General features: G+C 54.0%; 1 protein-coding gene across 1 annotated transcript in view; it reads left to right on the top strand.

The window, feature by feature from the left end:
* PAX5 (paired box 5) overlaps window positions 1–25419 on the top strand; it is a 181706-nt gene that overhangs the window by 38485 nt on the left and 117802 nt on the right. The gene's annotated exons all lie outside the window — the stretch shown is intronic.

The raw sequence follows: 25419 nt of genomic DNA, 5'->3' as shown, positions 1-25419 counted from the left end.
AGAAGACGGTGCAGAGACCCCTCTCATATTTGCCGGAAGGGAATGGGTTGTGTGGAAAAGCCCGGGATTCCGGAGTCAGGGGTTGTAGGCAGCCCTTGTGGCACCAAGATTCCACAGACCTCTGATCTCTGGAGAGCTCACAGGTATTGAGGGAAGGACACAGGCTCACAGGCCAGAGTTTGAGGACTTGCTGTGGTGGAATCTTTGGCAAAGTTACTTAGTCTCTCAGAGCCTCCATTTTGTCATGGAAAACAGAGGCAGCACAAGCCTTGTGGGTTATTGTGAGGGTAAAATGAAGTCACATCCACCAAGGGGGGAGCCCCAGGGCCTGGTGGTAGTAAGCATTTAATAAACGGCCTCTGAGGGGGCCTGGGGCTTGACTGCGTGAGGCCAGTCACAGGCCGAGGGCAAGCAGGCTCCAGCCAGAGTTCTGTTTGGCAGCTGGAGCTAGCTGATCTGCCCACCACCGACTTCCTGTTTGTAACAGTCGACTGCTGTGGGCATCGGGACTCAACAACAGTGTCCCCAGGTGTCAGCTGCACAGTGAAGGGCCACTCACTTTCCTTTGCTTCCGTTTCCTTCAGGACCCTGATGTCCCTGCCCCCTTGATGGAAGAATGAGAGGGTCAAGCCTCTGTTTTCCATGAGAAGAGACCCTGGGCTACGCAGGCAGTAGAGGCCTCCAGGATGGAGGGTGGGACACAGGCACCTGGGCCTGGGAGGGCTGGTGGTGGGGTCCCCCGCTTGGACCTCAGGACTCCCCCGTCAGAGCTGGAAGGGCCCCAAGAGCATCGAGGACATGTCATCCCAAGTCAGTATTCAGATGGGAAGACAGGCTCAGAGAAGAGAAGGGGTCTGAGCAGGTCCACAGCAGAAACCCAGCAAACCTAGAGGGAGGGAGAGGGCTCGTCCCGACATCCCAGCAGTCCCACTGCCATCTGGTGGGACGAATCTCAGTTTCTTCTCCCCACTCTTTTCCCCCATTCTAGGTCAACCTGCGGCCCCCAGTGTTGAAAGCCGCCAGCACCCAGCCCAAGCCCATCAGCCTCTCAGGCCGGGGGCAGCTGAGCCGCTAATGCCCCAGGGTAGGCCTCAGCTCTGGACAGTGAGCCCTGGCCTCCCTGGCTGCCTCTCATTCCCCCTCCTCGTCCCTGCTGGGCTTCCAGTCCTGTGCATTCTCTGGGCCTCCCTGTCTCTGGGCCAGTATCCATGCAGGGCCCTCCGCCTGGAACGCGTCCTTGAGGCTGGTCTGCTGGCCTGGCCTGGTTTCCAGAGGCAGCCTGCTTCCTGGGGGATTTTCCGTGTGAGGCCATCAGTCCTCCACAGCCCCCCTGGGGCCCTTGGGTCCAGCAGGGCAGCCTGGAGCTTTGGAGACCAGACAGGCTCTGCAGAGAGGGAGGAAGTGCCCACTGCTTTGTCTCGGCCTCTCCTGGGAATTTACAGAGCAGGCGCCCTGGTCCTCCGTGGGGTGGACCCTGAGGCTGCGCGGGCCCTTCCCTGAGTCCTGCCTATCTGGGCAGGGGCCAGGAGGGCATCACTTGGGACCCAGGTGGCAATCGCCAGCCTGGTAGTCATGCTTTAGGTGCTTGCCCTGTATTTAAAATGATTTTGAGTTAGTTGCCAACATTTAAAAATCAGGAGATTTCATATACGGCTGTGTGGCTTTTCTTGGGAAAGTAAAAATCTGGTCAGGCCACATCACTTGGGTCGCTGGGCCTGTGGTCCTCAGTGCTCCCTGCTCACTCGCTCTGGCTTTTTGCTCTCTTTTCTCCACCTCGACACCCTCGGGCTTCCGGAGGCCTAGCGTGGACTCTGAAGAACAAGTCTGGTGGAGTCCAGAGTGTGGCGGCTGAAGCCTGTGGGAGGCAGGGCCCTGACCTGCCCTGAAGGGGAGTGTGCGTGCACGCGTGCGTGTGGGTGTGTGGGTGGTTAGGAAGTGGGCAGTCAGGCTCTCAGGCCAGAGATGGGTGGGGAAGGGAGGTGATAGGGCAGGGCCAAGGAGCCACACCTCGTGGTAGCCCAGAAGAGCAGTGAGCTTGAGGTCACTGAGTCCACACCCACCAGATAGGGCAGTCTAGGCACAGAGGGGACGTGCTTGGCCCAGGGCCGCAGGGGGCGTTAGTGGCAGAGATGATGAGGACTCGGGTTTTCATCTCCCAGCTGGGTGGCCACTCTCCCGTGTCCTTCCAGGCTTGCGGTCACTGGCCCCTCAGCTGAGGGCCAGGCAGACCATTGCCAGAGGCTTCCTTGGTAAAGCAGAGGACCTGAGGCCAGGTGATCAATCCCAGGGGCTCCTTGGACCTTTCCCTGGTGCCTAGGGCCTGTCCCCAGGGTGGGGGGTCAGGTTTCGGTTCCTCCTGGCCCCCAGGTCCCCAAGTTTCACTTTGATTCACGGTGTGAGAGCCGGCGTGAGAGCCAACACCACTGAAGGCCCCTCCACCCCACCCCCGCCTGTTTGCGCACCTGCTTGGCCGCGGCCCCCTCCCCCCAGCTCTTTTTCCCGTGGGGCTGTGCTCTGGTGTTCTGGGGAGCCCTCGGTGATGTAGGGGGCAGGGTGTCGCAGTGTGGGGATCTCAGCTCAGGGAGTCCGTTCTGGGGTCAACCAGAGCAAGAGCTGTGGGGTCAGCTGAGGGACAGCAGAGGGGGATAGAGTCCCACCCGTGGTGGGCAGGCCTCCAGCCAGGGCAGCCTGGAACTCAAGGTGGAGGGACTGGCTCTCTTCCCCACCCCAGCGCCCCGCTGCCCTGTGGGGTGGAGATCCCACATCCTTTCTCTCTGGCTTTGGAATGCGGTTTAATCTTTGGCTACAGAGAGTCTTCGGTTCAGGGACTTCGCTGTGCTGCGAACTGCCAGAGGCTGAGGAGGCCCCGAAGGAGCCCCGGGGAGGGCTCTGGGTGCCATGCCTGACCTTCTGGCTGACTTGCTGGTGATCTTGGGGGAAATCCCTTCCTCTCTCTGGGCCTCAGTTTCTTCATCTATAATATGGGATCAAGGGATTCCTAAGGTTCTTTTGGGCACCAAGATTCTAAGCTTCTCCAGGTCCCATCTCAAGTCCTCTTGGCATTATTTTAGGCCAGTGGTTCTCAAACTTTTGGTCTTGTGACCCCCTTTAAACTGTTAAAAATTATCAGGGAACACAAGGAGCTTTTTAGTTTACGTGGGTTAATTAAAATGGATACAATTTAAAATATTTACTTATTAATTCATTAAAAATAATGGTAATAAACAAATAATATAAATAATATTTTTGAAATATTGAGTGGCATTGCTTTATGATTTTGCAAATCTCTTTAGTGTCTGGCTTAACAGAAGGCAGCTGGGTCCTCACATCTGGTCTGTATCCGCTCTGCTGTGATTTCACACATCCTAGAGCCTCGGGGACACCCCACTATGCTTATGAAAGAGTGAGAGGGAAGAAGGCCAGTAACATCTGGGCATTATTATGAAAATAGTTTTGACCTCACAGACCCCCCAAAAAGGTCTTGGAGGCCCCCAGGGATCCCTGGACTAGACCTTGAGAATCTCTGCTTCAGGCTGCTGCAGACTCGGAGCTTGCTTATCACACAGATGGGGAGAGCAGTTAAGTCATTTTAGTTAAAAGAAAGGTGCTGTCAGTTTCTCCTGTTCCTAGCTCCTGAAGGCAGTGGGAGCCACAGCAGGTCTTTGAGTTGGGGAGAGAGTGACAAGACACGCTGGGCTTTGGAAAGCCCCCTCCAGCAGCCTGGGGCAGGTAGTGCTCCTTGCTCCTCCCCAAGCTTGAGCTCCCACAGAAAGGCACCGCCTCGGCCGCTCCTTTCTTTCCAGCAGGAATCTGGAGGGCTTCAGGGCTGACCCCTCCAGCAGGATTCCTTCAGGGCCAACTGCAGCGACCCAGGGCTCCCTAAGAGCCTGTGGAGTGGGCCTTTGGGCACCCAACCATGTCTCCCCATCCTAGCTCAGCTCTGCACTAGCCTGCAGACCCCTGGGACCCCACCGTGGCCGTGGTTTTGGTGGGGAAAAACCCAGCAAATGACATTGATTAGGAATGAAACAAAATAAACTAAAATAAAGAAGAAGTAGGTTTGGTATTTATCTCGACTCTTGGTATTTGAGGAAAAGCAGGTCTGAAAGGCAATTGAAAAAGAGAAGATTTTTTTTCTGATTCCATAGGGGCTTCTGGGTGCTTCTGGAATGCCAGTGGTTGGTCGCTCATGTGCATGTGCGTCTAATTTCACTTTGAAATTTCCAGTTTTCGTTTTCACCGGTACAAATTTATCATTTGCATTAGTCCTTCCTGGGAGTAATGGACTAAAATGAAAGAGAGGGAGAAAAAGAGAATGTCCTAAGGTAATTTGGGAAGAATTGAGAGAGGGAGGACAAAAGGTGCCAGAGAGGATGTGTGTGAGAAAGGTCGCTTGTGGTGCAGTGAACTGAACTGTGAGAAGAAACAGAAGGCAGGGCTGGAGGGACTAGGAAGGAAGACGGTGACAGGGGTCAGACACTTCCCAGCACCAGCCACCAGGTGGCACCATTGACCCAAGACAGCTTAGTTGCCATCCAGGTTAGAGATAAGTGGGGGGTAACAGGGCAATGTGGACTGGCCATCTGTGAGCCAGGTGGGGGTGGCAGTGCCCAGGTGGGCTGACCATTGCCTGAGTCTCGCTTCTCTGCCAGCGTTTAGTCAGGGCAAGGGGAGACCATCGCTGCGGGGATCAGTAGGGTCCATCCTCACCTCCACGGCACAGACATCTTGATAGAAAACTTTCTGGGAGTTGAATCCTTGGTTCTATTCTAAGCCCTTACTTGCTGTGTGACCTTGGGCAAGTCACTTCTCTCTGCCTTGTCTTCCTCACATGGAAACATGGAGATTTGGACAGACGGTTTTTTTGTGTGTGTGAGGAAGACTGTCGCTGAGCTAACATGGACAGATGATTTTTAAGGGTCTGTGGGCTCTGACATTCTGTGGTCACCAGAGAGAGCCCTGGAGGTGGAGTTAGAGTCAGGATCTTTCTCTGTCAGCTGTGTGACCTTGGGTGACTCCCTTCCCATTTGTGGGGATTAGAGTAACATCTCCCTCAGCCTTTTATCTAAAAGAGCAGGACTGTTGCTGTGGCATCCTGGCAGGTCCCCACCTGCTGTGTCCCTGACTTCTCCAGACAGCCCGCCTCCACACAGCAGCCCCAGAGGCACTTCCGAAACACAGGTCTGGTCAGTGACTTGCCTGAAGGGTTTGCACCTTCAACTCTCCCATTGTTCTCAGAAGCCAGCCGGACTTTCTAACGAGGCCAACTCGTCTCCACTCTCCTCCTGCGCCCTCCAGCCCTGCCAAACCTCTTCCCTTCCCTTGAACACACTTGTTCTTTCCTGCTCACAGCCTACTGGTTACGTGCACAGGTTGTCGAGTCAGGGGCTGACTCCCCCAGTGCCTATTCGTGTGGCTTTGAGCAAGTTGCTCGACCTCTCTAAGCCTCTGTCTCCCTCTGTGTAAGATGAGGGCATCACTTGTGCCTCTGATTGGGTTGTTCTGTGGATTGAAGGAGGTGATGCATGTGAAGTGCAGGCTGACCCCCAACACAGGAGATGTGCTCAGTAAAGGGTACCTTTAGTGTGATGCTGTTCCCACTGCTTGGAAAACCGTGCTCCCCACCCCTCCATTGACCTGGCTGACACTGGGAACTTCAGGATCCACCTGGAATGTCACTCCCTCGGTGACATTCCTCGATGCTCACCCCTGGCTATTGGCTCCGCAGGCCCCACCTGCAGCACACAGCACCCGCCTGTTGATAATAAGATCACGTCTGTCGCTTGTCTGTCTTCCCTGTGAGACTGTGAGCCCCCTGAGGGCAGGAACAGTGTCTGTAGTGGTCACCACTGGGGCCCTGGGGCCCTGAGGCCCAGCACAAGGTCTGGTTCACGGCAGCAAATGTGTCCTGAACAGGGGCTCTGGATGTCAGAGAAGCCTGGAGCCCCTCTGGTCAGTGGCTGTGGGCTGCCCATGAGAACCCAGAGCCTGGCACATCAGATATCCTCCCACTCCTGCCTGACCCAAGCCTCCATCCTCCAGCTGCGCTGTCTGGTGCCACAGAAAGGATCTTGTGGTAGACATTCTCGAGGGGCGGGAGCTCTCCCCCAGTCTAAACACACACATGCACATGCGCAGATGTGCATGCTGGGGCCTGCAGCTTCATTCTCTCTGCCTCACCCGAACATGCATTCCAGGTATATATAGATCATGGCCCCAAATAGGAGCTGCAACTATAGTGGCTAGCACACATTGAGTATTTACTGTATATATTTCACATTATTAACACATTTAAATCTTACCACCACCATACCAGGTCAATACCCTTATCATCCCCATTTTATAGAGATTCAGAGAGATCAAGGAAATTGCCCAAGGTCACACAGCTCTACAGTGGTAGTGTTGGGACTGGCCCCCGAGGCCATGGGCTCCAGACTAGCCTTACCTGCCACCCTGGCCTGCCTCTCATAGAGGGTTGCAACAAGATGGCATCTATGGGGATGTCCTTGGCTCCCTCCAACATGGGGCTTCAATTCCACCTTTTTTCTCAGTGCTGCCCTATCCCCATCAGCCTGCCAGGCAGAGCTGGTACCCCATTAGTCAGGTACCCCATTTCTGAGGCTTCCCCCAGCACTGCTGTGCACACTTCCCTGTCACACCTTCGGGCTGCTCAGCTTCCAGTGCAGCTGGCTGATCTCATGTGCACTGTGGACCGTGCAGGGCAGCCCTGTGGGCAGACCTGAGTTCGCGCCCAGCCCCCTTCCATTTCCCAGTGTATGAGCTTGGACGGGGGGCCTTAACTTCTCTGAGTTTCGCCTTCCTTATCTGTCATTCCTTATCTGTCAAAGGGGATAATAATTCCTGCTTTTCCTGGTAATTAAAAAATGTTGCCTATCGTATTTTGACTAGCACTGGCACATGGCAAGTCCTAAAATACCAGCCATTATTATTTCTATCATCGGAGCCAAGTTTTTACCCTGAATCCAGATTCTTCAAGAAGACTTTGCTGAGAGCTTTGTAAATTCCCAGCTCCTTTATTTTCTCTTTCTCTCTTTGTTAGTGATGATTTCATTTATATTGCTAACTCTAATAATAGGATTATTCAATCTAGGGTCAGAAGGAAAAGAAAGACGTACCCGCCCGAGTTTATGCTGGCGGAAGCTGAGCTCCAAGTTTCAGAAGCTAACAATTCAAGCTGTAGCTGAGGGCAGCTTGCAGAGGCAGGGAGCCTGACGCAGCCGGAGGGGCCGGCTGCCCGGCCGCAGGGCAGCCCCTACCTTGCTGTGGGCCCTCAGGCAGCTCCCTGCCCCCTGAGTCTTCCATTTGGATGCCAGGAGCCCAGACATCCCTCCCAGCTCCCGATCCTCCCTGCTCCCTCCTCCCTGCTGTGCCCCCTCCCCCTCCTCCGTACTCCCTCTCTTCGCTTCCTTTCTGTCTGAGACACAAACGCCATCGGCGCTTTTGAATGGTACTTTTGTTCCGCTAACATCTCTTTTCTGAAAAGGATGATCGGTCAGGTTTGTGTCTTTTAAAGGCAGGCACGTTTTATCAGTTAAGAACCTGTGTACTTCCCTCCTGAGACAGGCTGAAGGGGCCAGACAGAAGCGGCGGAGGGGGAGCTTTAACGGGGGACAGCGGACGACAACCAACCAAGTCTCTGGGGGGGTAGATGCCTTCTTTCCCGGGAACCCCCTTGCCTGCTCTTGCCCTGACCCTAAGCATCTTCCAGCTTGACTCCAGGAATGACTGCGGGCCCCCTCTGAGCTCCCCGCAGGGTGCGGAGGGGGCAAGAGCAGAGCCTGGGCCCAGGTCATCCTTGTCTCAAGGCCTCTTTCAGGAAGGGCTTGGAGCACCGGACTTTGAGTCTCAGGGCCCTGGGTTTGAATGCTGTGATCTTGGGCAACTCATTCTGGGCTTCAGTTTTCTTACTGGCAAAAGCGAGCAGAATGCCTTCCTCAAAGTCTTGTGGGAACTCAGCAAGAAGCAATGCATAAGAAAGTGCTTTATAAATGGTAAAGCTCCATGTAGGCATGAGAGTTCATACCTTGCAGTTCATACCTAGACTTCACTTCAGGTGCCTGCTCTTGGACAAATTCCTTAACTTCTGCGAGGGTCAGTTTTTCCATCTGTAAAATGGGGACTATAATGCTTGGGTCACAGTTACTGTGAGAATTCCATAATGGATGTAAAACCCCTGCACAGTTCTTGGCAGTGCCCGGCGCCAGGTCTAGGCTAGTGCCTTGTCCGTTTTCCTTTCTTGTGTCTTCACGGGGCCTCCCCCTGTGAGCACAGCGCACAATAATTAAGCAACAGGCTTCTTAAGTCTGGCTGCCCAGTCGGCCACTCCTTGACTGCGAGATCTGGGGCAACTCTGCCAACTTATGCCTCAGTTGTCTTGCCTGTAAGAGGAGGATAATAATACCTGTTTCAGAGGGCTGGTGAGGAGATGAGACCGCGCCCATGAAAGACTCGGCACAGAGTCAGAGCCAGCTGAACGTTAGGGGTTCGCCAGACCTTGCGCCCTCCGCACACCCGGACACAGGACCCCAGCCGCCGTTTCCTTCGAGCCCCCTTGGCCGGTGAAGAAAGCCAGGCCTGAGCGGGGCGGGAGGGATTTGCTCAAGATCGCACCAGGAGTCACACGCCAAGATCTCTGAGGAATTTCCAGGGATTGCGAATCAAGCCTCTCCAAGAGGCCGGGGGCCCTGGCGAGAGGCCAGCCCCTCCTCCTCGGCTCTGTTCTCCGGAGCGCCCCTCGGCCGGGAACGGAGGGCACACGTCTTCCAGGAGGGCATCACAGTGTCTCTGCGCGCTGTGGAAGGAGAAAGGAATCCAGCCGCGTCAGGACATGGCGCAAAAGTAAGGGAGCGCGCGGCGCCCTTGGGAAGGAGGCGGCCCGCCGCCCGGCCTCCGCCAAGCATTTGCAATTTAATTGACATTTGGCGGCAGGAAGCCAATCAGTATAAGTCAATTGACGTTCCGAGATAAAACTAATCGCGGCCGGCTCTGCCCCCGCCGGCGGCCTCGGCTGGGCCGCGGGCACACACAGCTGGCGGCCGCGCGCGGCCCGGCCCGGCCCGGCAGGCTCCAGCGCTGGTGCGCGTCTCGGCCGGCTGATTGCCGCGCAGCCCACCGCGGCCGGGAGAGCCCGTAATGAATGACTTTATTTGCCGGGGCCCTGCTGAGAACAATTGAGTTTGTTATGGTAACAACGGATGCCAGCTTCCGGGCCCCGGGGAGCGCGGGCGCGGCGGCAGCGGGCTCGGGGCGGGGAGCAGACGATGCGCGAGGCGAGGGGCGCGGGCGGCGGGGCACGGGCCCGCCGAGGGTCGGGAACCCGAGGGACGCTGTGCGCCCCCGAGCCTGCCGAGGGGAGGCCCGGCTCCAGGCCACCTTGGAGCGAGGTGTTGGGATGGACGATGCACACGCTCTCTCCTTGGTCCACGGTGTAGAATTGAGATGGGGGTTCATTAAATTCCTTGCTTGTTTGTGGACAGGCCAGTCCTCCTGGGAGTTCCTGCGGTCTCGTCTTCACTCTACCCCCAGGCCTAGGGGGCGTCTGGTCTTGTTGAATGATGCCGACATCAGCCTTTTGTCTCTTTCGCCAGTGGAAAAGTAGAAAAAGGCAGAAAGACATTCCTACTTCGAGTGGCATGGCTTGACAAATTCAGAGCTGGATTTCAGCACACATATTGCACCATATGTGCTGGGGTGTCTCTCTGCCCCCTCCCTGGAGAGGTGGCCTTCCTTCCGTTTCTGTCCCCAGTCTGCATCATGGCACCACCCACAGGAAGCCCTCCTTGCTCCCACAGAGAGGGCTGCCAGTGACATGGCTGCCTCTGTGCCCCCACAGCCTTCTACTGCCTCCTCCATCAGACCGTGAGTTCCAAGGGCAGGGGCCACCTCCACTTCCTCCTAGTGGCTCCCTTAGTGCCCAGCGTCGGTCGTGGCACAGAACACAGATGTGGAAGGAGTGGATAAGGGAGCGGACTTTTCTCTTGTTTGCAATCTCTCGCTTTCCCTCTGGTTAAAGACACCAAAGAGTTACTTTCCTCTTTCTTCTTTTCCAGTTCTGTTTTCAGGCATGCTATCATTTATTCATTCACTCAACAAATATTTACTGGGAACCAACCATGTGTGGGGACTCTGATCTAGCAGGCCCCTGTCCTTGGGGAGCTTACTGGCCGTGAGAGATGATACTGCAATGCGTGTGACATAATGCGTGTCAAGTGCCTACTGCATGCCTAGTAAAACTCCAAAATCCTTGAGTTGGCAAAGGCTTAGTAAGGGCCTGCTGAGAGCTTTTCTGTCTGTCAGTGCATTCGTTGATCCCTGGTGCCACCCTATGACAATCACCCACATTCACAGATGTAAAAAAATGCTTAGCATGTTTGAGAAGCAGCATGATGCTGTGGAAGGAGTCTAGACTTGGAATCTAACACGATTTTGCTGTGCGAGCTCTGTCCATTTTCTCCCCCTCTCTGGGCCTCAGTATCACCATCTGTAAAATGGGGGAGTTGGCATTGATCATCTCTGAGGACCAGTTGAGTGTGAATGGTCCACAGAGGAGATGGAGCCAGGACCCAAGTCCCTGCTCCCAGCCCAGTGCTCCCTGGTCGTGCAGTGTGAGCAGTGGGGGGGGAGAATGCTCTCCTTCTTCGGCTTTCTGAGACTGCAGCACTCACTATGTGATAGGTGCCGTGCTCACAGTAGCCTCAGGAAGTGTAGGTACTATTACTCTTTCCCTTGGGCAGATGGAAAGATGAGAGGTTAAATAACCAGTCCAGGCTCACGTAGCTTGTAAGTTGCAGGGCTAAGATTCAAACCCACGCAGTCTGGTTGCAGAGCCTGTGCACGTGACCACTTGCTAGTGGCAGAGGTTGCTCTTACCCCTCACCCCGGTCTTCCTTGCGCCTCGCTTGCTCTCTGGCTCTGAGGCTCACTCTGCACGGCTGCGGAACAGCAGGAGCACTGATTTTTCAAGGTGTTCTTTCTTCCCTTGGCCTTTCACGTTGTAGGTTGATACAGATGACTGAGGGGAGACCCCGGCCGGAAGGAGAGCCTGCTGCGGAACCTGGGGCCCTCGGCTCTGTCCCAGCTGGAGTATTGCATTTGGGAAGTGGGTTTCTAAAAAGGGTGGGGGGATCCAGGCGTTGTCCTTTAGGAACAAGCTCTCACTTTCCTTGCAGGAGGAAGGGCATTTATTTTAGAGTTAATTTTGGCACCTGTCTTCCTGTTCCTCAAAAGGGGTCTGGAGAGCTTTCTTTCCCCAGAGATGTTCCCTTTTTCAGGAAGACAGATTCAGAAGATAGTCTGTAATATGGGATAGTCTTAACTGGCAAACCCAAGGGGCCTTGGACATCATATACAGTGAATTTAAATCCTGTCAACTCGATGTCCCCTCTTTAAAACGAATATTTTGTAGTGTGTCTTTTGCTATCCTAAAATTAAATTTAGAGAAAATGTAACCTACCTACACACATAATTAAAAAAAATCAGTACAATGCCCCAATTGTAACAAAAGAGGAAAGCAAAATGAAATCATAATAAAATGATGTATTTTATTCTGTAAAATCTAAGGCATGACTACATCAGAAGACCTGATAAAGGAGTCATTTGCTTGCATTTATGTGACAATTGCCGTGAATGCAGCAGTTACAAATGTGGACAGCTGTGTTTTTTGGCAATACAAATACCTCTGGTGGTGTTGCCATCAGCAAACTGGTTTTCTGTGAACGTGTCTTGACAAAATTCCAACCAAAGCAAAGCATAATCTTCCCTCAATTTACGTGATGGTTATATTCCTGAAAAAGTTGGTGCAAATTAGAACACCAAGTTTACATATAAAAGTAAAACAGAGTTAGGTTCATGGTTCAAATGTTTTTAAGAGAGTTTTCACCAACCTGAATGTGTGATGGGTCATTCCAAAGATGTGTGGGATGCAGGGAAATCCTTTACTGTGCTGGACGGGGCTGGGTAGCACCCATGACTCCACCTACTGAATACCAGAACTCCTCCCCAATAACGATAACTCACAGATTTCCAGAATCTGTGCTCTGATTACCCTTGTTGAGAGCCAATGGAACAAATGGTCCCTTCTTTTGGAAAGTTGTGTGACTCTGTTAAAAAGCAGAATCTGCGTATGTTGTGCGCCTATTGTGTGCAAGCCCTGGTGCTGGGGAGACAGAGAAGCTTGGCTCGATTTATCTGGGCTGTGAAACTGATGGACCCCGCTCCACAGGTGCCAAGCTCCCAGGGGCCTCAGGCCGTGCGCACGGCCCCACCCACCCCTTATCTCCTCTGGAACACCTTCTGCCTCCTGCCTCATACCCGTAAGTCCAAACCTGGCTCATATGCCTCCTCCTCCCTGTAGGAAACCTTTCGTGGCCCGTACCCCCAACACCAGACGAGTTCTCTCCGTCTGTGAGCCCCCACTGCCCGCTGTCTGGGGCTCTCGCGGGGGACTTTCCTGTGCTTGCATCATGGCTCCAGCTCCAGGATTTGTCTCCCTGCCAGAGAGGGCCTCTGGGCTTTCCCTCAGGGCTCTTCTGAGGGCTGAGACTGCCTTCCCTTACACGGCCACGTCTGGGCTCAGAGCACCAGCAAAACCTGAATGAATGCCGGAGCCAAGGGCTGCAGCTCAGCCCAGTGCCCCTCTCTGTACACATCTTGTCCTTTTAATTAGGCAAATGGCTTCCCTCTTCTTGTCCTCACTCCCTGTCCTCATCAGCTGACATGAGATGCTTGCTCGGCAGACGGCGCTCCCTCATTTGGGGTCCGCTGGCTTGCTTGCTCTGACCCAGTGCTCTAGGCTTGGGTTGACTCCATTGATTGACCCCACTGCATGATGAGATGAACTGTGTAAGGTCACACAGCTGGCAAGTGGCAGAGCCAGAGTTGCCACTGGTGTGCTACCATCTTTGCCATTTAAACACTTCCAAGGCCAGGCCTCTCCCCTGGGAGTCATTCATCCATTTACTGGCTCTTGACTCAGTGCTGGCCACTGTGGCCTCAGTGGTGGGCCCGGCCTGCTGGCCCCCTTTGTTCCCTTAGGGCTGTGTCGCCCCAGCCCCAGGCCAGGCGTCGAAGGGAGCATCAGGTGCCCCTAGGGAGGGAGTGACCACTCTTTCCCAACACTCTCATCACTAAAGAGTGTCTGTCTCCTTTGTATCTGTTTTTTTTTTGTACTTTCAATGAAATGTCCACTTTTATCCATTTACTCCACAAGTATTTATTGTGTGCCTGCTGTGTGCCAGGCATTGTTCTAGGTGCCAGAGACACAGAAATGAACAAGACAGACAAAAGTCTCTGCCCTCATGAGTGACATTATAATGAGGGAAGAGAGAATAAATAAGGAAGATAAACGGCATGTTAAGTGCATTGGGGGATAACGAAGCTGAGCGAGAGGACAGGGGAGAAGTGAGGGTGGGGTCCGGTCTGTGCCGGTTTGTGGAGGGGGTCGCGATGATGAGATGACATCTGAGCAGAGACTCCAGGAGACGGAGGAGTAAGCCAAACAGATACGTGGGGAGGAGTGTTCCAGAGAAAGAGAACAGCTCATGCAAAGGCACGAGGGTGTGCTGGGCATGACTGAGGGACAGCAAGGAGGCCAGTAACGGCCAGAGCAGAAGTGGGAGGAGAGCGGGAGAGGGGGGGTCTGGACGGTGGGGTTGCAGGGCAGGGTATCCAGATACAGCAGGGCCTTGTAAGCCATGATCCACTGTGGATTTTGCTCAGAGTGAGATGGGGCACGATGGACGGCAGCCCAGAATGTCTAACAGGGAACTTCGACGGCGTGTGCTGTCCCTACCTCCAGCGAGTCAATAACTCCGGCAGACTGTCCCTCCTAATCCTCACCTGGACCTGCCCCTGAACCTGGGTAGCCGTTCCCGTCATCTGCTCTCTCCTGGGCGAGGGCCTCCATCTGACCTCGGGGCCTCCATGTCATCTCCCTCTGGTGGCCTCTCTACACTGTGGCCAGATCAGACCATGTGAGCCCCTCCACCCACAGCCCTTCTGTGTCTGGAGCGAATTGTAAATGTTCACTATGATCAGAACAGGGCCCAACTGTTTGCAATGCAGATCGGGGGACCTGGGCTGTGAGTATTGGAGGTACTGGAAGGTGGATTGTCATTTGTGGGTGAGGGAGGCAGCGTGCTGCGTGGGAGGCCTGGAAGCCCTCCCTGCTTGACAAGCCCCTAATCTCAGCCCCATCTCTGGCCTCAGCAATGGCTCCCCCCAGAGGCACCTGCTTTATTTATTGCTTCTCCTCGGCTCCTGCGGGCAGAGCAAAGTCCATTAGTGTGTATGCAGACTCTGCCAGCTCTAAGCAGATGCAAAGCTTATTTGCAAACTGTCATTGCCCTGGCCTCCTCCAGAGACCCGCACGCTGGGCTCAGCCTGTGTCTCCAAGAGCCGCCTCCCCCAGGCAGGCAGCCGGGCTGAGCCCCTGCCCCATAATTTCCCACAGCGCAGCGTCTTGGCTGCAGTTGGGAAAATTAAATTAAATGCCACAAAGGAACCACAGCAGTGCATTGGGCCATGTTGACAGTGGGGAATGAAGTTCCCTCTGTTGATGGGAGCTCATTGGCTGGGCATCAATTGGGGAGGCGTTGAGAGAAAGTGCAGAGAGTCCTAGGCTGAGGGCGTAGGATCCAGGTTCGAGTCCCAGGGGGGCTGCTGAATGTCTTGGTGACTTTGGACAACTGTTTACTGCCTTCTGGGCCTCAATTTCTAAGCTGTAGAAGGAGCTGCGAGCGATCTCAGAATCCATCTTAAACTCTTAAAATTTTCTGAATTGACTTTTGAGCGTGCTTTCTTCATCCAATTAGTCAGGGACAGAATGATGTGTCCCAAACAGCTGTAAAATCCTGAAATTGCCCGGAGGCCTACCTCAGGGGAGTGAGAGGCACTTGAGAGCTAAGACACCAGGCCTCTCAGTCTCGCCTGGCTGGATAACTCTGCTCTGGGACTCGGGCTAAGCCGCTTCCTCTCTCTGACCCATCTTCGCATCTGTAAAACAGGAATGATGACCTCTTGCTGTCCTCCTGAGGTCATCACCAGAATCACATAAGCTGGCGAATGTGAAAGGTCAGCGTGACTATACACCTGAGGAGTGGCGAGGGTTATTATTATTGTTGTTGTTGTCATTTCACATATGCCATGCTCTGTCTAGGCACACACACTTGCCAGTGTAATGCAAGAATATGCCCCTACTGAGTACAGAGCCCAAACGAATCAATTTAGCTACATAAAAGGGAATGCCAGGGCTCCCATGTGGAATGCAGAGCCCCTCTCGTAATCTGTGCTCGCTCAATTCCATGCTGCCATAAATCCGCCATCGATGTGCGAGTCTTTGCTGGAAAAACACACCACAGATCTGCACAAAAGCCTCTCAAGTTCTTTTCAGCGGGACAGGAGATGACACACGTTGGCAGACAGAAGCTCATCTCTGTGTCCAAGAGGAGTCGAGCCAGTCGGAGTATATCTAACAGGTCAAGCTCTGAAATGAAGAAGCAATAAGCCAGTGAAATGGTACTATCACCGAAACATGATTGATCAATTGAATTCTATCAGAGACAGTGGACAGTGAGATTAACTCAGGCCTGATAGGTTCAATGAGTTAAAGCATGATGTTCATTTCAGCTTCATTTCACCAGTCTTTGCTTGTGAAATTGGTCAATCAATAGAGGTTGAAGATCATATATATATATATATATATATATCGGGGACCATCTTATGGGGAATATAATCTTAGCAGTTGGCTCCTGGCTGGAGCTGCCTGCCTCGGGTAATGGAGACGGAACAGGGACTCCATCAGCCCCATCGAAATGGCCTGATATCACCTCCAAATGAAAAGTATTTTTGGATCTCTGATGATTTATCTTTTTTTTCCTCACTCTCACTTTGATCTATGACAAAACGCATACCCATCTGGGAGAAATATAGTGATTTCTCCTGAAAACATTTGTGCAATGATCAGATAGATACACTTCAAAATATGAACCTTCTTTTTAGTTATATTGTCCTTGGAAAAAAATGAAGACAGTAATCTAAAGACTCAAATGGGGGTAATGCAAAGATATCAGAGTAAATATGATTTTTAAGCCCTTTTATTTATTTTTTTCTGCGCAGTGGGGGACGGGTGACAACTCTGTGTGCGTGAAAGCTGAAAAAGGGATCATGCACGAGAAGTCCTTCCAGGTGTAATGAAAACGAAGCCTTTAGCATTCTTTGATCTCATTTGAAAGCACGATTCACAGAAACAAATCACCCTTTTGCTCCTGGTGCCGTTTCATTTGCTTTGGAATGTTTTCACTGTGCTGGTGGAGATCCTCCCTAATTAGTGCGGTGCCTCTCTGTGAGGCGGAGTAATTAGATGCTACTGTATGAGGTGATGGACCTGGACAGTGGATTAGAGAGGACAGACTTGCCTGCAGCAGCGCACAGGTATTACTTTCCGCCTACTCTTTGAGGTCATCTTGATCCATTTACGCACAAAGAAATCCCATCCGTTCCCCCCCAACACCGCGAGAGCGTCAATAATGAGTTCACCCTGTTTGTACATCCGAGCATATGGTAGGCTCTGGATGACGTGTGATGATGCTGAGCAGCTGGACAGAGAGGAAGGAGCCTTGTCCACTCCCCCCACCCCAATGCCTGCACTCTACTCCTGCTGTGTTAGAGCCGTTCCCTGGGCACCATGCTTTCTCAGTGCCTCCAGGCGTTTGCATATACTGTTCCCTATGGTTGGAATGCACTTCCTCTTCCTTGCTCCTTTCTTTGCCTAACTCCTTCCTATTCATCTTGAAGACTTGGGCTTCATCTTTTCCAGAAGGCCTTTCTGGATCACCCCTACCTCCAGTCGGGATTAAGTGGAGTGGTTTAGCATAGGGTTAGGAGCAGACTCTGGTGCCAGACTTCCTGAGTTTGGATCCCAGTTCCTCCATCTCTTAGCCCTGTGACCTTGGGCAAATTACTTAACCTCCTTGTGCCTCAGTTTCCTCATCTGCAAAATGGGAGGGAGCAATTACAGACTTGACACCATTGGGTTGCTGTGAGGATTAGATAAGATGCCTCGAATAGTGCCTGGCCCAGAGTGGGCTCTGTGTGAGGGTTGACTCCTGTCCTCTGGCTTGGGGCCAGCTCTGCTTCTCGGGCTGCCAGCACTTACTTACTAGGAATGCTGGAGTGATTCACTTGTCTGCGTCTTCCACGGGAAGGCAGGGGCTGGAACGGAAATCCCTCCCTAGCTCAGGCGCCAAGCACAGGACAGGCGGCCGGCGGGAGCTGGTGGCACGCTGCTTGGGAATGCATGGATGCACCCGGCTTGGAAGGGGAACCAGGGGCCTCGAGTCTTCCAAGGCCCAGCCCACCTTGAACCTGCCTTCCGCCCCCGACACATTCCTTTGCCATCCTTGCGTGTGGACTCCTCGGTCCCTTGGGTCTGTCCCTCCCTGACAGCCTGTGACTCATTGGCTAACACAGCACAATCCACTTCAGTCTGGGCAGACCTGAACGTATTTGGCAATGTTACAATTTCGCGTTTTCCTTCTCTGAGAAGAAAGATTGAGTGAAACTAATGGCTGAATAATGGTTGTTCCAATGGAATTTTCCTCCACGCCGCTTTGATTTTTCTCAGTCTGCGGCCCAGGTTTAGGATGGGATTTATAGAATCACCCGGAACATTGATTTTGGTTCTGGGCTGCCACGGGACATTCCAGCCCTACCGCCCTGGTCCCCAGCACAGGGCCCGCCTCTCAGTAGGTGCTCTGGACACGTTGCCGACTCCACCTCGTTGTCTGTGCCTGGAATCCTACCCACTATGGCAGCACCTTCCCCCCCCCCCCCCATCGGAGGTCTGGCTGGGTGGTCCTCCCTCCCAGGCCCCCATCTCTGCTGTTAGTCACTGCTGTGTCCCTCGGCATCCAGACACCACCATGCAGAGAAGAGAAGCTTGGCCAGTTATTTTGGTGTGTGCCGCCAGGGAGCTTAGAGCCCAACTGAGTTTTGGAAGTTAATCATCCTCTTATTTAAAATTTTATGAACTGCCTCAAATCTTTCTTAGAAGCAGGTAGAACATAAGCTCTTAGTCATTTCACTCTTTCCTCCTCCGAGATCACTGATATGATAGAGGTCACTCCCTAAGGTTTTTCCCCTAGTTTTCTGATGAGGCCAAAGACTGTCCTACTCCTGAGTTCCCCTGAACCATCCAGGCCTGCAACCCTTCAAGTCTTCCGAGGTCACTCATTCAGTCAACAAACATTGATTAGCATCTCCTGTGCTTGAGGTGAGTCAGATGTGGGCTCTGTCCTCAGCAAGCTCATGCTCTTAGCAGGGAAGGAAAGAAATAATCATCCTAGAAACAGCTCCTGTTTATCAAGCACTTACTATGTATCAGGTGTCATGCTGAGCATTTAACAAGTATCGTTCAAGTCTTTCATCAACCCAGGTATCCTCATTGTCCCATTTTATAGACGAGAGCACTGAGGATTAGAGAGGCTAAAGAAGTTTCTCAAACATTGTAGGCTTGTCAGAGACAGAGTGAGGGTGTGACCCGGGAGCTGCCTGTGGTCAGAGCCCCCGGGCTTTCCCAGGGTGCAGGGCCATGTCCGTCACAGGGCTCCACGACACTCTAAGACGTGTTAAGGGGTGTGCAAGCGCCCTGCCGTGTGTTTGCTGGGTGACCTTGAACGAGTTACTTGTGTCTGCCGCTGTCCTCTGATTCTGAGGGGCTGACCTCACGGGATGAGTGTGAGGCGTAGAATTCCGGCCATGGGGGTAGCCGTGCACTTGCTAAGGAGACCCTGAAGAAAGGACAATTAATTCAGCCTTCGGACTTGGAAGCGGGCTTCAGAGAGGAGGCGGCTTTTAGGCTGAACCTTGATGGGCACTGGTGAAGGGTGAGACAACAGAGGGAACAGAAGGGATAGTGGCATCGGGGAGTGACGGTGGAGGGGCAGCCTGCGGGGTGGCACCGTGGGGGGACGGGCGGGGACCCTGACTAGAGGGCAGAGCACTGTCTTGGGAAAGCCTCGGGTGGGTTTTCCTGAGGAAAAAGGTGATGATGACGGCAGCTCACGTTGTTTGGACGCTCACCTCGTGCCAGGCTCAGTGCTGAGCGTGTCACAGGGATTCTCTCGTCTAATCCTTAAAAAGGCCCAGAGATTGTCCTCAGACCGTCGTGCCCAGGTCACAAATGAGGACATGGAGGGCTTCAGCCTCAGTAGTTGACCCAAGGAGTAACGGGAAGTGGAGAAGGCGCCGTCTGCAGATCAGAGAGCTGGGTACAGGTGCCAGCTGTGTGGCCTCGGTGCTCAACCTCCCAGAGCCTCAGTTTTCTCTTCCGTAAGATGGGTAAGAATCCGTCCCTCACACAGCTGTTCTGAGGGCCAATGAAATTTAAAGGTGCACGAATGCCCTAGCTCAGTGCCTGGCACCGAGCAGCGCTCCGTGGGTGCGGTCAGGGGCTTGGAGGACCCTGGGTCTGCCCGTCTCGGTCAGCACTCTCGTTCTCTGCCAGGACAGATGGTGATGCTCTCAGTTGCATGCAGGGCATTTTGCTGATTGAGCCCCAGAACTGGTACCCTGATCCCTCCTTTTATAACCTGACGTTGTGGCCAGTCCCTCCTATGGAGAAATTCTGGAGCCACTGCTGCCCTCAGCAAGCTTCCATTGCGTCTGAATCGATTCTTAAAGCTGCAGCTTAGTGTGGTCTGAGTTTGGGTCGTCTCTGCTTTGCAGATTGCTTTCAGCAGCAGCCGCTGCGGCCATCAGAGGAGGCAGCCCCAAGGTCCCTGGCTCACTTGACCCAGCTGGAAACGGCCCAGGTCACATCAGCTCAGTCCTGCCAGCCACCCTGGCTCTAGACTCCTGTGGCGGATGGCCCACCAAGCCCGGGCTCTGTCCCTGTGTGCACTGGGGGAGGCAGGTCTGGGAGCCCCAGGGGGCCCGAGTCCTGGGGTAGGAAGCAGCAGGCTGGCTGGAGGTTGGCTCCCATGGAGCCCTGTGGCCAGATGGGGAGAGAGCTCCGGCCCTGGTGAGGGCAGGGGCGCCGTAGTGCATGAAAGCAGGAACGGTGGGATCTGGGAGTTACTTTCATAATTTCAACAAGATGAAGGTAAACGTATCCCAGTGAACGACAAAGAGGTTTCCTCCTGCCTCTTACTTCCTCCCGGAATCCCCCGACAGCCCTCTCCTCACAGATCCACCGCTAGCCAGGTATTGGCAAAGACAACGAGACCCCTCAGACTCGGGCAGTTGTTAGGGGTGGAACGAATCGGGGGTCCCCTATGAAGACTGCACAAACAACCAAATCAGTTACTGCTTAGCTAAGACTACTTAGTAGACAAAATCTAGGTGGATTTTGGTGGAGAAAATGGCTAGAAATGACTAACTCGTCCTCCTTAGTTTATTGGTGGGGCCCCTGAGGCCCAGAGAGGGAGAGGAACTTGCCTGGGCCCACACAGCAAGTAAGGGCAGAGCTGGGGCTAGAACCCAGGTCTACTGGCTCCCAACCCTTTTCCCACTGGGCCCTGCCACTGCCCTGCCATGCTGAGGAGCAGCAGTGAGGATGAAGGAGGCTCTGTCAGGGCTCTGGCTTTGGCTGGGCAGTCTAGAGCAATGGGACCTGAGAAAGGCTGGAGGCTGGCCCAGCAGCTCCAGCCTCCTCCCCTGGGCCTCCTGGGCCTCTGGCTGGGGGTGCATCCAGAGACCACGATGCCAGACGGGATTACAGGGATTCCTGTTGGTTTTAATTTTTTTCCTTCCATTCAGCATCTGCAGACAGAAAACACATGATGATTGTTCAAGAAACAAACCAGAACCCTCCAAGAAAAATGCAGCCCCCCGAATTCGCTGCGCTCTGAAGGAAATGCAATGGGTTTATGATCTTTTAAGACACACAAGAGACAGCTTTCCCTTGACAGCTGGGGATCTGAGGCTGTTCTGCTTCCTCCCCCTTCGTGTGACCAGACCCGATTGTGTAAAGCTTTTAGCTTCAAAGCCGGGTTGTGAATAACATTGGTTTAACCTGAAATTTAAAGCCAGCATTTCTTTGCTCCCTGAGATGGGGCTTCCTGCCCCTTGCTCCCCTGAAGCCAGCTTCCAGAATGTTAATTCTAACAGCCATGGTTGGCTGAGCCCAGCACTGGGTCTGTTACATATTATTTGATTTGGAGCAGGAAAAAAAAAAAGATTTAAAGATCCCATGCCCCGTATACCTTTGTGCTTTTGCCCGTGTCTGTCCATATATTTAAGCATAGCATTCGCACTGCAAGTGCAGAGCTTTCTCCCTGGAATAAAATGGGTCTGAGCGTTTCTGTAGCCTGTCTCCACGACCACATTCCCCCATGGAGCCAGACGGCATCTTTGTGGCACAGACGAGAGAGGCTGCGGAAGCTTTCATCGAGGCCCGGAGGCTTGGACCTGTCCCCGTGCAGGGGGAGCTGGTCCTTCTTTTTGTAGCTGTCCCTGAGCGTGTAATCGGCTTGTTGGCCCGTGCTCAGTGTGCACCCACTGTGTGCGGCCCCAGAGGCAGGTCAGCCGTGTCCCTGCTCTGAGCACCACGCGCCTCTTGTCAGAGTGTTCATCTTGCTCCACGCTTGCACCCTTACTGGTCTGATTAGTTGTCAGCCGACGTTTGCCTCTTCCCCTGGATGTGACTCCGTGAGGACAGGACCGGGCCAGCTTCTGCCCATCGCTGTGCACCGGGTCTTAGCACAGCGCCTGCTCACTGCGGTCGATTGAGGGAAGGATGAATGGATGAACGAATGAGGTCAGGGATCCTGACATTTGCAGACCAGACTGGCGGAGTGAAGGTGGTTGTCACAGGGGTTACTAATTTGTTCAGTTATTCCACAAATACTCCCTGTGGAGGAGGCAGAGATGAATTAACTGCGGTTTCCCCCAAGGTGGCTAACAGTGCAGTGTGAGAGTGAGGGTCTACAGCTTGCCCCTTAAGGTAAGAGGGGAAGTGGTCCGAGGGAGAAGCGGCTGGGACGTGGAAGGGTCCTGGAGGAGGCACGCTGCGAGCTCGCAGGCTGTCTGTCTCGGCAACAGCACACGCGTCGGTGAGGGATGGTTGACCCTCCACAGGGCACGGCGGGTCACCTGTGGCCCACAGGCTGACCCCATGTGTCACCATCAAACACCCACAAATGCAAAATTCATGTTGCCAGCCCCTAGTCCTTGCAAAAAAACTCTGCTTGGGATGAGGGTTTAGAAAGCGTGGCCTGATCTAAAGCAGCTAGCGATTCAGACTGGGACTGAGAAATGTGGAGGACGACTGCTTGCCCAGCCCCCTCCTGTGGCTCCCACTGCTGACCCAGTGAGGCTCAGATCCTCTTCGTGGCCTCCCGTGGCCTCTGTTGCCACCTGGCCCCACTCCTGCCTGCCCCTCCAGTGTCCCCTGGGCTGTCTTCCCGGCACTCGCTCTGTTCCTTTCGTCTCCTTCTCCTCTCCAGGCCTTTACCGGGCAGCCTCACCTGCCTGGCACATGCTCTCCCCACACCCTCTGTGCCCTGCTGACCTCTCCTCTCCTCTCAGTTTGTGCCCGAGTCCCTTGGAAGACCTCCCGACTCCTGCCCGTGAGGCCACCCCCGCCCTGTCATATGCAGTCACGGGTATATATTTCTAGACGCTTCTCCATAGTGGTCATCACAGTTTCTAATCCTGCGTCAGTTTGTGTGCGTCCTTAGTGAAAGCGGCCTGCCCTTTCCAGACTGAAAAGAGGGGCCTGTCCCGGGCATCACTGTATCTTCTGTTTGTGTTTTTTTTTAAATATTCCTTGGTACAGAGTAAACACTTAATCTGTACTTGTTAAGTGAATGAATAAGTGATTACAGGTTTAGGAGTGTCCGAAGCCTTCTTAAGGAAATGGCAGACTGCCGGCTTCTGTGGGGATTCACAGGGAGGACTTCAGCTCCCGCCCCAACGGAGGAAGCAAGTGGAGTTGCTGGCGGGGCCCAGAGCTGCGGGGGCCGCTGCTCAGGGCTGGTGCCTGGAGGGGTGGCTCTTCCTAGCTCGCAGTCCTCCACTCGGAGTGTCTGGGTCACCGAGGCAGCCTGGACACTCTCACAGGCTCAGCCCCTGGGGGCTGTGGCTGATGTTCAGAAAGCCAGAGCAGGAGACAGCAAGTTTTCTTCCTGCAAGACTTGGCGCAGGTCCCAGCAAGGCCCCCTGTGCTCAAAGTGTGTGTGGCGTCCTCGAGGGGACAGGCCTCCAAGGACCCCTAGTGTGTGCGCTTGAGTCGGCCGGGTGCCCTGAGCCTTTACTCGGTGGTGGGCCCTGCTTGGTGACCGGTGACCTTGCCTGCAGGAGCCCTCAGCAGAGCTACCCTCTCCAGGCGTTTTCCGTGGAGGCGAAGTTCTGCCCTGCAGAGTTCTGAGCTGTGGAAGGAGCCTGGCCTGTGAACCCCATGGTGGAGGGATCGAGACTGAGGGCAGCTGTGGGGATGGCCCGGCTGGCAGGGAGAGGCCTCCTAAGGGGCAGAGTTGGGCGTGTCTCACCGGGCAGCCCGAGTGGGAGGGAGGAGGTGGGCACGGCCCAACGTGGGGTGAGGCGAGGGCTTCGTGGGGGTCGTCAGGAGCCGGCTGACAGGAAGGAGCCTTCATCAGGAGTTTGGGGCCTGGCTGGCAGGGTGGGGCCAGGGAGCATAAGTGAAGTTGGTGGAAGAGAGAAGTCTCTTACAAGTGGATGTGGTTTCTCTGACAGGGAGAAACAGGGTGGGGACGCTTGGCCCCCAGGCCAAGGGCACGCTTTGGCAGGAGTGACTGGGGCCAGGATGACTGGCCAGAGCAACAGCTGAGGAGGAGCAGGAGCTGTCTTCCCTCGTGTGTGTGCGTACATAGTATCTCTGATAAGAGGGTCGTTCGGTGGATGCCAACCAATGGGAGAACCGCAGGGCAGACACAGACTGGGCTGTGAGCTCCCACATCCTGCTGGTCTTCGGCCCTTGTAGGAACGGGCCTGGGGATGGGCCATGAGGGAAGAAAGGCCTCTAAGGGTGATGTCTCATGGGCAGGAGCAGGGACCTGTTTCGTGGGAGGCTGGTGTCACAGGCTGCTGGAGGAGGGGCCCGAGCTCTAGGCTGGGGGACATTGGTCAGAGAGAGCAGCTCCCACCTTGGCCCATACATTGGGGTATCTGGCCGTTCAGGCTGTAGCCTAGCCTTTGGTTCCTCTTGAGTCAAAATTGATCTGGGATCCATTTCCTCAAGGGGCTCATGAGCTGCCTCTGAAGGCCCTTCCCGTCGAGCATGCTGGGGTGCCCTGAGCTGTCAGCCTCCACCGGGGACTCTGAAAGGCCAGCACTCATAGGACCACCCAAGGCTGGCATCTTTGCTCCGATGTCAGACCCTCCGTGCAGTTGCCTCCAGACAGGACAGTTGGGGAGACACCAACTTTTGGCAGCATCTCAGTAACATGATATCCCACTGCTTCAGGCTCCTTGGTTCACCCGCTTTCTTCTTCTGGCTAGGGTTTGGATGTGCTGGGTGGAGTTGAGGGCAGCAGTAGGGTGGGGCCACTTGTACAAAGGGGGAGCACAGGGCCAGGCCGTGTGTTGGGGCACCCATCAGAGCGCAAGCTGATGCGTGCTGGTTCTCTGGGGCTTCCCAACAGCAAAGGCAGAGACCTGGGTTCTGGCAATGTCTCTGGTCAGCCCTGCGTGAGCAGCTCAGTCCTAGGGGGCCCTGGGAAGTGATGGCTCTTGAGGCCATTTCCTCACTGGAAACTTGTGCCCTCCTTGCTTTTTCTCATTTTGAACGGTTCAAGCCCAAGTTTCACAAAGACATTTTGTCCCATTTCTTTTTTATTGATAATTCGTAATATTCTCTTTGAAATGTAAGCACCATCACCAGAGACTGTTACAGTGTGAATAGCTAGTAATACGGAACACAGAGAGAACTGAATGCTGTACTTTCTTGGCAATTAACGTGTTTGAATAGGCAATCCATTCCAAGTTCTGAAACAAGCAAAACGGAGCAGCTGTGAAGAGCCTGCCGCCCTCCCTGGCCGGCGGCCACTGGGCGCTCCTCGCGTTTCTTGCCGGAGGTCCTTGGGTGATGATAGGTGTGTGTGTCCAAAATGCACATGGAGCCCTATTTTCTTCCTTTAGTACACAAGAATCTGTATATCGTACACGCTGTGACGTACCTTGTTCACTGATTTTTCATTTACCAAGGTCTCTCGAAGATCTTTCCACATCGGGTCACGAGGAGGTCCTCTCCCCTGCTCCTCGGTGGGCGTGTGCCACCACTTACCAGCCAGCCCCTGCCAGTCACCTCTTGGGTAGTGTCCAGCGTGTTGGACGAGAACTTTGTACAAATGTCGCTTCCTGTATGTGTAGGTCTAGCGGTAAAATAAATTCCCAGAGGAGCAATGGCTCTGCCGAAAGGAATATGCTTTTGTGATCCTGAGC

This window comes from Equus quagga, chromosome 1 (genome assembly GCF_021613505.1).
Source record: "Equus quagga isolate Etosha38 chromosome 1, UCLA_HA_Equagga_1.0, whole genome shotgun sequence".
Lineage (NCBI taxonomy): Eukaryota > Metazoa > Chordata > Mammalia > Perissodactyla > Equidae > Equus > Equus quagga.
This window is presented reverse-complemented; position numbering and strand designations above follow the sequence as displayed.